The 13,030-nt window shown below is 38.8% G+C and overlaps 1 protein-coding gene across 2 annotated transcripts in view; it reads left to right on the forward strand.

Moving 5' to 3' along the window:
* Positions 1-13,030, forward strand: part of zic6 (zic family member 6) — a 196,642-nt gene that overhangs the window by 57,255 nt on the left and 126,357 nt on the right. Inside the window, exons 1-2 of one of the 2 annotated variants that reach the window (XR_009806652.1) lie at positions 11,107-11,243; positions 11,346-11,433. The exons of the other annotated variant lie outside the window; for it this stretch is intronic. The gene's annotated coding sequence lies outside the window, so the exon portion shown is untranslated. Of the gene's footprint in view, positions 1-11,106; positions 11,244-11,345; positions 11,434-13,030 lie in introns of those variants that run through there. 2 annotated transcript variants of the gene reach the window in all.

The following is a 13,030-nucleotide window of genomic DNA, read 5'->3' on the forward strand; positions in this document are numbered from 1 at the left end:
AACACTATAACTAACAAAAAGCGCTCACAGTGGAGGTGCAAAACCTGGCTATGGAAACAAACACTTGCACTATGGCATAAACTATGGACATACACAAAAGACGTAGCACAAAGGTAATTAGCTACGGAACTATAAACGAAAACTTACACGACATGGAACTGTGAACGAGGGCATGAAGGTAGGAACAGCATGGTAGGATGTGAAGATGCCAGGACAAAGAGAAGAAAAAGAATGACTTAAATAGCAGCTATGATCATTAGTGAAAAACAGGTGTGAGGCTGCGAACAGGGACGTGACAAGGAGACCAGGTGATACTAATGGGTTGGCATGGAGACGAAAACAAACAAGGAAGTGTAAAGACAGAACTGAATGTCCAAAAATGCAAAACATAACATTACCAAACGTAACAAAAACACAACATAATCTACAGGCGTGACACCTTTTCCGACATGTTGTAATGAGAAATGATCATGTGTAATACTGTATGTGATCTAACATGCTGACATTGTATACATGTTTTAAATAAACAGGAACATATACACACATATATATATATATATATATATATATATATATATATATATATATATATATATATATATATATATATATATATATATGTATATATATATATATATATATATATATATACATATATATGTATATATTTGGACACTAGGGGAACATATACAGGTTAGGGTTAGGGTGAGTCTTAGGCTTAAGGTTTGGGTTAGGTTTACCAATGAGCAATATTTCTGAGGTTATTGAGGGAAGACTTTTAGCTAATGGCTTACTGGTTGTATAATAGAATAAAGTATTAATAAGTACTTAATAATGACTAAATTAGAGCCAATATGTTACTATTTTGTATGTTAATCAGCAACCAATTAATGGTGAATATGTGTTTATACATTATATATATATATATATATATATATATATATATATATATATATATATATATATATATATATATATATATATGTATATACACACATAAATAAATGTGTGTATATATATATACACACATATATATATGTACATATATATGTATGTATGTATGTATGTATGTATACATTTCTATACATGTATGTATATATATACATATATATGTATATATATACATATATATGTATATATACTGTGTGTGTATATATATACATATTATATATATTTGTTTGTGTGTGTGTGTATATATATATATATATATATATATATATATATATACATATGTATATATATATATATATATATATATATATATATATATAGCTTATGAAAAGCTTATGTTTTAAATAGCTTTGTTGTTGTTTTAAAAAGCTTATGTTTTAAATCCATTTCTGGTATAAACATACATATACGGTATATATATATATATATATATATATATATATATATATATATATATATATATATATATATATATATATATATATATATATATATATATATTTATATACTGTGTATATATATATATATATATATATATATGTATATATATATATTTATATACTGTGTATATATATATATATATATATATATATATTTATATACTGTATATGTATGTTTATACCAGAAATGGATTTAAAACATAAGCTTTTCAGTGTTGAAAACAAGACAACAATCGCTATTCCATTCATTACCATGAATTGATTAACGTGGACCCCGACTTAAACAAGTTGAAAAACTTATTGGGGTGTTACCATTTAGTGGTCAATTGTACGGAATATGTACTGTACTGTGCAATCTACTAATAAAAGTATCAATCAATCAATCCCATACGTCTAAATGTTTACGTTTTGAGGCTGCTAAAACAAAGTTGTCATGTAATTAAACGACCATAATGCCATAATTTGTCAAGTTTTTGGTTAAAAACACATTTTAATTATGTCCTCTAAGCATTAGTAGCAATACTTGTGGTATTCTAAAAAAAAAATCTGAGCTACTATATTTTATCTAGTTGCAAAAGGAAGAAGCAGAGACATGTTCAAGGAAGGTAATAAATGGAGGATTCATTACATTGAACTGTTTCATCCTCCGCTAATGTTTACCACTGCTATGTTTTGTTCAATGTAACCATGGCGACGTTTGTACATGGAGAAAAATCAATAAGCTATTTCAGGTCAGAGCTTCGGCAGGAAGTTTCAATCATCTGCCAGCCAGTAAAATGTGTGCTCACATCCTTTCTTCAGGATATGAGAGCATGCACGGAACATGTGGACTTGTTTACGCCGCACCAATAACAACCTGCAAGTGCCTTCTCAAAGCCTCTGTAGCACAACAAATGTGATTTGCAAGTCTGGTTGACACCGAAAGCTTTGCCCTCCCCTCCGAGGGTTCTCATTGTCATCCCATTGGATTGAGTTTTTCCTTGCCCTGATGTGGCATCTGAGCCCAGGATGTCGCTGTGGCTTGTCTAGCCCTTTGAGACACTTGTGATTGAGGGCTATATAAGTAAACTTCGATTGATTGATAGATAGTCTAACAGGTGTTATGGTTTACTAAGGGGATGTGACGGCAGACAGACACCAGGGGGAGGTATGTTCAATAATTTATTAAATATATAGTAAATATATATATATATAATAAGAATAATAAATAATACTAACACATAAATCAAGGGAATGAAGTGTGACAAATACTCAAGAGTGTATGGTGTAAGACTACGTGTAGAATTTAACTGAAGTGTGTGTTACCAAAGTGTTGACGAGAGCGAAGGAACGAGGAAGTCCATGGGGCAGGCAGGTTCCGGGGCGAGAGAGAGGCGTCAGAGTCGTGGGGCGAGGGAGGCAGTCGAAAATCCAGGGCAACGGAAGGAAAACAGGTACACCATGGAAAACCAAGTTCCCGCGAGGATCCCTGGGTCCACTGGTCTTTTAAGCAGCTCGCCCTCATCAATTCCAGGTGTGTCGAAAGGCAATCGTCTGCAGGCTTGTAGCTGCGTGGGCCTGCTGCTCTCAGCGCGCTGTCAGCTGACACAGATGAGGACGCATTGGAATGGGGATTTCAACATCTACGCTCCATAATATCATCAAAAGGTTCTCAGAATCTGGAGAAATCACTCCACGTAAGCGGCATGGCCAGAAACCAACATTGAATGACCGTGACCTTCGATCCCTCAGACGGCACTGTATCAAAAACCAACATCAATCTCTAAAGGATATCACCACATGGGCTCAGGAACACTTCAGAAAACCAGTGTCACTAAATACAGTTGGTCGCTACAAGGATTTGCAAATCATTGTATTCCGTTTATATTTACATCTAACACAATTTCCCAACTCATATGGAAACAGGGTTTGTATGTAGACATGATAAAACATGTCTAATCTTCGCACGTAATTCAAAATGACACCTGTTGAAATCCATTGCCAAGCATTATGGGTAAAATACACAACACTGTCCGCACTTTAATATGTCTGACACATTTTAGCTGCTTGATATTTCTGGTTGATTACAAAACTTTAAGGAGGACATCAACACAGGAGTGGTTCACACTCTTAATATTCAATGTTTTATCATTTATACTTCATATATTGACGTCAATGTGCTGTTGTTCAGGCTGTATAGGTCATGAGTTATTAATACATTGGCCCTTTGGTACATAGAAGCGAGATTTAGGTACCATTCAGACAGCCTTTCGCACCCATGGTCTGATTCATTTAAAAACAACACAAAAAGTCCATTTATGAGGTACAAAACCACACAACTCGCCCACTGAACTATGTAGACATGATAAAAATATGTCAAACACCGCATATAATTCAAAATGACACCCATTTAAATCCATTACCAAGCATTCTGGGTAAAATACACAACACTGTCCACACCTCAATATGTTTGACACATTTTAGCTGCTTGATATTTCTGGTTGATTACAAACATTTTAATCTTCTTAATATTCAATGTTTTATCATTTATACTTCATATAGTGAAGTCATTGTGCTGTTGTTCAGTCTGTCAGCTAAAACTTCTTGTAGTTGATGCTTTAAAGTAGCAGTCGAGTGAAAAAACAAGTTGACTTTATATGCTTAATTATGTTTTTTTTGTATCCATTAAAACATATTTAATCTGAAAACACCGTCTAAACATCACACACAATTTTGGCTATTTTCAAGGGGAACATTACCACAATTTCAGAAGGGCTAAAACCAATAAAAATCAGTTCCCAGTGGCTTATTTTATTTTTCGAAGTTTTTTTCAAAATTTTACCCATCATGGAATATCCCGAAAAAAGGCTTTAAAGTGCCCGATTTTCGCTATCTGTAAATCCACCGTCCATTTTCCTCTGACGTCATTTAGTTATGCCAACATGGCGGATAGCCCAGCTAGATATAGCGACATTAGCTAGGATTCAGACTCGGATTTTAGCGGCTTAACCAACGATTGAGTGTCGCAGGGTTTCCATACATCTCTGTGCCATGTCTATCGTAGCATCGCCGGTAAAATGTGCAAGAGCAACTTAAATCTGTCGATTGGTGAGTGTTTGTTTGGCATTAAATGTGGGTGGAGTGAAAGGCTGGATGCAAATATAGCTACAAATGTACATACAGCTAGCCTAAATAGCATGTTAGTATCGATTAGCTGGCAGTCATGCCGCGACCAAATATGTCTGATTAGCACATAAGTCAATAACATCAACAAAACTCACCTTTGTGATTTCATTGACTTTATCGTTGGAAATGCCTCCGCTTTGAGTGTCGCAGGGTATCCATACATCTCTGTGCCATCTCTGTCGTAGTATCGCCGGTAAGGTGTGCAGACCAAACGAGGGACTTTTGCATCTCTCGACACGGGAGCATTTTAAATCTGTCGATTGGTAAGTGTTTGTTTGGTATTACACGTGGGTGGAGGGAAAGGCTGGATGCAGATATAGCTACAAATGAGGCATAACGATGCACTATGTTTATACAGCCAGCCTAAATAGCATGTTAGCATCGATTAGCATGCCGTGCTAATCGATGCACACTCCACGTAAGTCAACTTGAATCCGTCCCTGATCGTGTTGTTACACCCTCCGACAACACACCGATGAGGCATGGTGTCTCCAAGGTACGGAAAACAGTCGAAAAACGGGAAATAACAGAGCTGATTTGACTCGATGTTTAGAATCTGTTTGAGAAAATGGCGGATTGACTACCTAGGTGACGTCACAAAGGCGTTTAATTTGCCAAAATTCACCCATTTAGAGTTCGGAAATCGGTTAAAAAACATACGGTCTTTTTTCTGCAACATCAAGGTATATATTGACGTTTACGTAGGTCTGGTGATAATGTTCCCCTTTAAAATTTTCCCGCTCCGAATATCTTCGGTAATTTCCGTAGGTTCTATTATTTTTATTAGATCGGTCATACTGAAAGTATGCAAACATTGTAAAGAAATGTGCCGTTTATCATTCATAATCCTTATGTGAGACAAGAACACTTATGTTTTTATGCATTCTAAATCAGTGGTTCTTAACCTCGTGTGAAGTCTCGGTGGCCTTGTGGTGACGAGTTGTTCTCTCGTGGGTGGAGCGAAGATGGAACACAGCGTAAAGGTTGGAATAAGAATTTATTTATATAATAAAACAAACTAAGAACAAAAACACTTGCACAAAGGCACTAACCAAAAACCAACAGAACTAGCTTGGGAGCTAGAAAGAACAAAGGGCGCTAGCTTGGAAGCTAGGGACATAAACAAACAAAATAGCATAGAAGCTAACAAGTATACAAAAATAGATTGACCACAATGTTGGAAGAGCTGTTGCTTGTAGCAAGCAAGAGTCCAAGAATGAATGTCCAACCAAGGCGGTCTTAAATAAGGAGATAAATCAGGAGGGAGGTGTGCGTGATGAAACGGAAGGCAGGTGACACAAGTGCGTTGCCAGGACAACAGACACAAACCAGGAAGTGCCACAAAGAACTGAGGAAGACAAATACAAGACAGAATGTGATAAACAGAACCAAAACCAGAATACGCCATGATCCAAGACGTGGATCATGACACCTTGTTACTGAACCCTACCAGTTTCATATACGCATTCACCCAACCCTTCTTTAGTGAAAAATACAGTTTTTTTTCTCAAATTCAAGACAAAGTTGTATGTTTTTGGTAACACTTTAGTATGGGAAACATATTCTAAGTAACAAAGACTAATTTTAGAGTTATTTGGACACTAGGGGAACATCCATCCATCCATCCATCATCTTCCGCTTATCCGAGGTCGGGTCGCGGGGGCAGCAGCCAAAGCAGGGAAGCCCAGACTTCCCTCTCCCCAGCCACTTCGTCCAGCTCTTCCCGGGGAATCCCGAGGCGTTCCCTGGCCAGCCGGGAGACATAGTCTTCCCAACGTGTCCTTGGTCTTCCCCGTGGCCTCCTACCGGTTGGACTTGCCCTAAACACCTCCCTAGGGAGGCGTTCGGGTGGCATCCTGACCAGATGCCCGAGCCACCCCATCTGGCTCCTCTCGATGTGGAGCAGCAGCTGCTTTACTTTGAGTTCCTCCCGGATGGCAGAGCTTCTCACCCTATCTCTAAGGGAGAGCCCCGCCACCCGGCGGAGGAAACTCATTTCGGCCGCTTGTACCCGTGATCTTCTCCTTTCGGTCATGACCCAAAGCTCATGACCATAGGTGAGGATGGGAACGTAGATCGACCGGTAAATTGAGAGCTTTGCCTTCCGGCTCAGCTCCTTCTTCACCACAACGGATCGATACAACGTCCGCATTACTGAAGACGCCGCACCGATCCGCCTGTCGATCTCACGATCCACTCTTCCCCCACTCGTGAACAAAACTCCTAGGGACTTGAACTCCTCCACTTGGGGCAGGGTCTCCTCCCCAACCTGGAGATGGCACTCCACCCTTTTCCGGGCGAGAACCATGGACTCTGACTTGGAGGTACTGATTCTCATTCCGGTCGCTTTACACTCGGCTGCGAACCGATCCAGTGAGAGCTGAAGATCCCGGCCAGATGAAGCCATCAGGACCACATCATCTGCAAAAAGCAGAGACCTAATCCCGCGGCCACCAAACCGGAATCCCTCAACGCCTTGACTGCGCCTAGAAATTCTGTCCATAAAAGTTATGAACAGAATCGGTGACAAAGGACAGCCTTGGCGGAGTCCAACCCTCACTGGAAACGAGTCCGACTTACTGCCAGCAATGCGGACCAAGATCTGACACCGATCATACAGGGAGCGGACCGCCACAATAAGACAGTCCGGTACCCCATACTCTCTGAGCACTCCCCACAGGACTTCCCGAGGGACACGGTCCAATGCCTTCTCCAAGTCCACTAGGGGAACATATTCTAAGTAATAAAGACTTCACTTAGAGTTATTTGGTTAAGGTTAGAGGGTTAGGGTTATAATAAGGCCATGCCGAATAAGTACTTAATAATGACTAGTTAAGAGCCAAAATGTTACTAATTTGCATGTTACTAAGCAACTAATTAATGGTGAATATGTTCCACATACTAAAGTGTTACTAACAACAAATTACACACCTGCAAACCAGTCAGTTTGTATTTACACGATGAGTCGGGTGTGTTTTGACCTCCGCCGAACCCCTTAAGGCCGACTCACCCAACCCCTAGGGTTGGATCGAACCCAGGTTAAGAACCATTGTTCTAACTGGTGAATAAATATCTAACAATTGAGTCAACAGAGGGAGTGTCCTCTCATTATACCCTCTAAAAAGTGAAGTGAATTATATTTATATAGCACTTTTTCCTCAAGTGACTCAAAGCGTTTTACATAGTGAAACCCAATATCTAAGTTACATTTAAACCAGTGTGGGTGGCACTGGGAGCAGGTGGGTCAAGTGTCTTGCCCAAGGACACAACGGCATTGACTAGGAAGGCAGAGGCGGAGATCGAACCTGCAACCCTCAAGTTGCTGGCACGGCCGCTTTACCAACCGAGCTATACCCCCCCACCAAAACATCCAGAAACAATACTCCATTTACATGTGGTGACATGAAAATGAATCAAATATGATATGATATTGATATTTTTATTATCAGCGCTAACCCAGACGGACTATTTTAGCGGTGCATTGATAGCAGTGAGCTAATGTTAGCTTCTGCCGCTCTTGTTGACACACTGAGACAGCATCTGCTTGGTCTCAAACTTGCTAAAAGTACATTCTGGATTATAATTCATGCATCTCTCACCTGCTACTAGACACATGTGCGGCAACTTTTATTAACCTTTTGTACGGATTGTGGTTGAATCTTCATCTAAACGGAACTATGTGAGCATCTTGTCAGTCGACATCCCAGCGAGAGTGGAATTATTACAGTAAGTTTTAGTTTTATTTTGGTTTGAAATGGTTAGTTTGTATGTTTGGCACCTAGCAATGCTGTGTGCGGATGCTATTATGTTACAATAAAGCTGCGTCCAGGTAGCAGTCGGCTTTTTTAAACTGATTGCTCATCTTCTTTGTATTCAGGCTCAAAAAAATACGGTCCTGGATCATATTTTTCCCACAAAGTGTGCTTGATTAGCATTGTTGTTGGTGAGGAAGGGATTTGTGGTTCTTAACACTACGTCACATCAAAATAACTCGGGGAATCTCTGTGAGACGAATACTATTTTGATCATATTTATTTACTCACAAACATTGCAAGTCTTTAGGTGTCATACATCTGTCGAATATAATACTATCTTTAATATAGAGGCAACCTGTTTGATATGATATGATATTGATATTTTTATTAGCAGCGCTAACCCAGACGGACTATTTTAGCGGTGTATTGATAGCAGTGAGCTAATGTTAGCTTACGCCGCTATTGTTGACACACTGAGGCAGCATCTGCTTGGTCTCAAACTTGCTAAAAGTACATTCTGGATTATAATTCATGCATCTCTCACCTGCTACTAGACACATGTGCGGCAACTTTTATTAACCTTTTGTACGGATTGTGGTTGAATCTTCATCTAAACGGAACTATGTGAGCATCTTGTCGGTCGACATCCCAGCGAGAGTGGAATTATTACAGTAAGTTTTAGTTTTATTTTGGTTTAAAATGGTTAGTTTGTATGTTTGGCACCTAGCAATGCTGTGTGCGGATGCTATTATGTTACAATAAAGCTGCGTCCAGGTAGCAGTCGGCTTTTTTAAACTGATTGCTCATCTTCTTTGTATTCAGGCTAAAAAAAATACGGTCCTGGATCATATTTTTCCCACAAAGTCTGCTTGATTAGCATTGTTGTTGGTGGGGAAGGGATTTGTGGTTCTTAACACTACGTCACATCAAAATAACTCGGGAATCTCTGTGAGATGAATACTATTTTGATCATATTTATTTACTCACAAACATTGAAAGTCTTTAGGTGTCATACATCTGTCGAATATAATAATATCTTTAATATAGAGGCAACCTGTTTTTCACTTTACTGCTACTTGAACAAACTCACCTCTTCTGATACTGTGTCTGCTACTATTGGTGAGTTCCACCCCCCCCAAAATTTTGCCTTCTTGCAGGTTGTTCTGTATTTTTCCATGTTTATCATGTTTGGCAAACTTCCCTCTTCAATTTGGTATGACAGACCTGCATCATTATCGCTGTTCCTGGGTGAAAGCATCTGTTTCAAAGCGATTACTGCACGCACGCACACACACACACACACACACACACACACACACACACACACACACACACACACACACACACACACACACACACACACACACACACACACACACACACACACACACACACACACACACACGCACAAACACACACACACAGATGTGCACAGGATGGAATTAATATTAAGATCGAAACAGAGTATTTTCCTTAAAATTGGAACTACAAGTTACTGTAACTTTATTTTAGACAGTTCGGAAGGTAGTGTCGAGTTATTTAGATATTTAATTTATTTTGATGATTTATCTATGATTATATTACTTTATATATATATATATATATATATATATATATATATATATATATATATATATATATATATATATATATATATATATATATCGGTGGCAGAGGGGTTAGTGCGTCTGCCTCACAATACGAAGGTCCTGCAGTCCTGGGTTCAAATCCAGGCTCGGGATCTTTCTGTGTGGAGTTTGCATGTTCTCCCCGTGAATGCGTGGGTTCCCTCCGGGTACTCCGGCTTCCTCCCACTTCCAAAGACATGCACCTGGGGATAGGTTGATTGGCAACACTAAATTGGCCCTAGTGTGTGAATGTGAGTGTGAATGTTGTCTGTCCATCTGTGTTGGACCTGCGATGAGGTGGCGACTGGTCCAGGGTGTACCCCGCCTTCTGCCCGATTGTAGCTGAGATAGGCGCCAGCGCGCCCCGCGACCCCGAAAGGGAATAAGCGGTAGAAAATGGATGGATGGATGGATATATATATATATATATATATATATATATATATATATATATATGGGGAACACATATTCACCATTAATTTGTTGCTTTTAAACCTGCAAATCAGTAATACATTGGCTCTTAATTACTCATTATTGAGTACTTATTAAGGCCTTATTCTATTACACAACCAGTAAGCCATTAACTAAGAGTCTTCCCTCAATAACCCCAGAATTATTGCTTATTAGTAACCCTAAGCCTAACCCGAACTCTTATTTGTTCCCCTAGTGTTCAAATAATTCTAAATTAAGTCTTTGTTACTTTGATAATATATATATATATACACGCACACACATATTTGTGTATATATATGTGCACATAATGTATGTAATAAATATATAATATATGAAAATTTATAATATATGTATATATGTATACTATTTGTATATATATATATATATATATATTTATATATAATGTGTGTTGTGGGCCCCCAATTCCAAACAAAATTGCGGCAGCGTAGCGGGCTCTATTCTTAACTAGAAATGAATAGGACTTGTAAAAATACAACACTGCTCACTAACTATAGTTTGTGTTTTATGTGGCTAAGAATCACAAGTGAAGAAAGATTTAAATAAAAATCAAAAGACAATAAACTAACACGTTTAAGAGGGATTTTCCAGAGTCCCCCTGCACTTAAATCCTACTTGGTACATCCCAAGTGCAACATGACCATATAAGGAGTCCAAATTGTTTGGGCCAGGTTTGCTACTTCCTGGTTGTGTGGCAGATGCCATTTGACCTTTGTTTGAGTCCAGGTGAGGCAATGTTCCAAGTACCCCAATTATCTCGTCTATATAGAAGCACAATTTAGCCTGAAACACGGCAATCCTCACTTGAATTGTATAAAAGATGGATGAGGAAGGTGAGAACTGTCATATCTGTTCCGAGACATTTTGTTCAGAGTTAGCATGCATGCTAGCATTCTTCTTAGCACTTTTCGATGTGTTCATTTTCTTTTTGGAAGGTATCTTTGATGACAAAATGCATGGACAAGTAACAGCCCTCCATTTTGGGACTCTTCCAGCGCCAGCCAGCGGTCATCCAATCACACGGTGAGTCCTGTCTAATTGATGCTAATAGCATTTAGCATAGCAACACCTACGCTTCTGCACTTCTACCAGCAGTCAGTGAATCCTCCCATAAAACTTCTGCACTTCTACCAAGTTGAAAAACTTATTGGGGTGTTACCATTTAGTGCTCAATTGTACGGAATATGTACTGTACTGTGCAATCTACTAATAAAAGTATCAATCAATTAAAAGGTAAATGAATCCTGCAATAAAACTTCTTCACTTCTGTGGCGGCCTGTACGGAGACGTCAATTTTATGTGGTGGAAAAGTCAGAATCTGAAACAGGAACAATAGAGAGTTTGTTACAACAGTTTTAATTACTCACAATCAGACGGTACAAAGTTGGATTGAATCGATATGAACACAGAAAGTGTCTCCAGAGACAAAAGATGGTGCACCCTCGTGAAAGAATTAATAAGAGCGCACCACAGGCTTGGTCTTCCCTTCTTATTTATAAGTTCCATGATGACCTGATTTGTAACATAACTTATGTAACTGTCCTTTACTGTTAATATCTGCTTATTTTCCGTTTGAACATGTTCTATCTACACTTCTGTTCAAATGTAATAATCACTTATTCGTCTCTTCTTCGATACTTGACATTCATTTTGGATGATACCACACATTTAGGTATGGATACGATACCAAGTACTTACAGGATCATACAATAAAATATAATACCTAATAAACTAATATTAATATGGTTAAAAAATACTGATGTTCTATCTACACTTCTGTTAAAATGTAATAATGACTTATTCTTCTCTTCTTTGATACTTGACATTACTTTTGGATGATACCACACATTTAGGTATCGATCCGATACCAAGTAGTTACAGGATCATACATTGGTCATATTCAAAGTCCTCATGTGTCCAGGGACATATTTACAGACCTTATAAACATTATATGAATTTAAAAAAACGGACAAAAAGATTTTGTGGTGATAAAAACTATCGATATAATCATAGTAGTATCGACTAGATACGCTCTTATACTTGGTATCATTACAGTGGATGTCAGGTGTAGATCCACCCATGGCATTTCTTTCCATTGTGACGGCGGTGAGCTATTGTATCCTCCTGCGGTGTGTAGTGAAGTTCGTTTAGCTATTCTTCCTCCTCCAGTGATAATGCTACTTGTAAGAAACTTACTTTGCCACGAAGGCCAGGATTAGTGATTTACAAGTAGCCATGTCTTAAAGCAGCTCTTCCTGAGGGTGTTTCAGTGTTCTAACTTCACCTTTATCTTGACTTTTTACACCAAAATGCGTCCATTCTCCTTTTTCTGTCTACACACTGTGAATTATATTTTGTGTCTGCTTGTAAGTACTCTGTGTGTGTGCGCTGCCATACATGCTCCTCTTCCCTCTAAAACCTGCATTGTCACCATGTGACGATGAAGGACTGGTACTTGTTAGAGGCGGTATAGTACCGAATATGATTCGTTAGTATACCGGTACTATACTAGTACTGGTATACTCCCTCCCTCCATCCATCCATCCATCCATTTCCTACCGCTTGTCCCTTTCATGGTGGCAAGGGGTGCTGGAGCCTATCTCAGCCGCATTTGGGCGGA

The sequence above is a fragment of the Nerophis ophidion genome, linkage group LG05 (genome assembly GCF_033978795.1).
Source record: "Nerophis ophidion isolate RoL-2023_Sa linkage group LG05, RoL_Noph_v1.0, whole genome shotgun sequence".
In the NCBI taxonomy this organism is placed as follows: domain Eukaryota; kingdom Metazoa; phylum Chordata; class Actinopteri; order Syngnathiformes; family Syngnathidae; genus Nerophis; species Nerophis ophidion.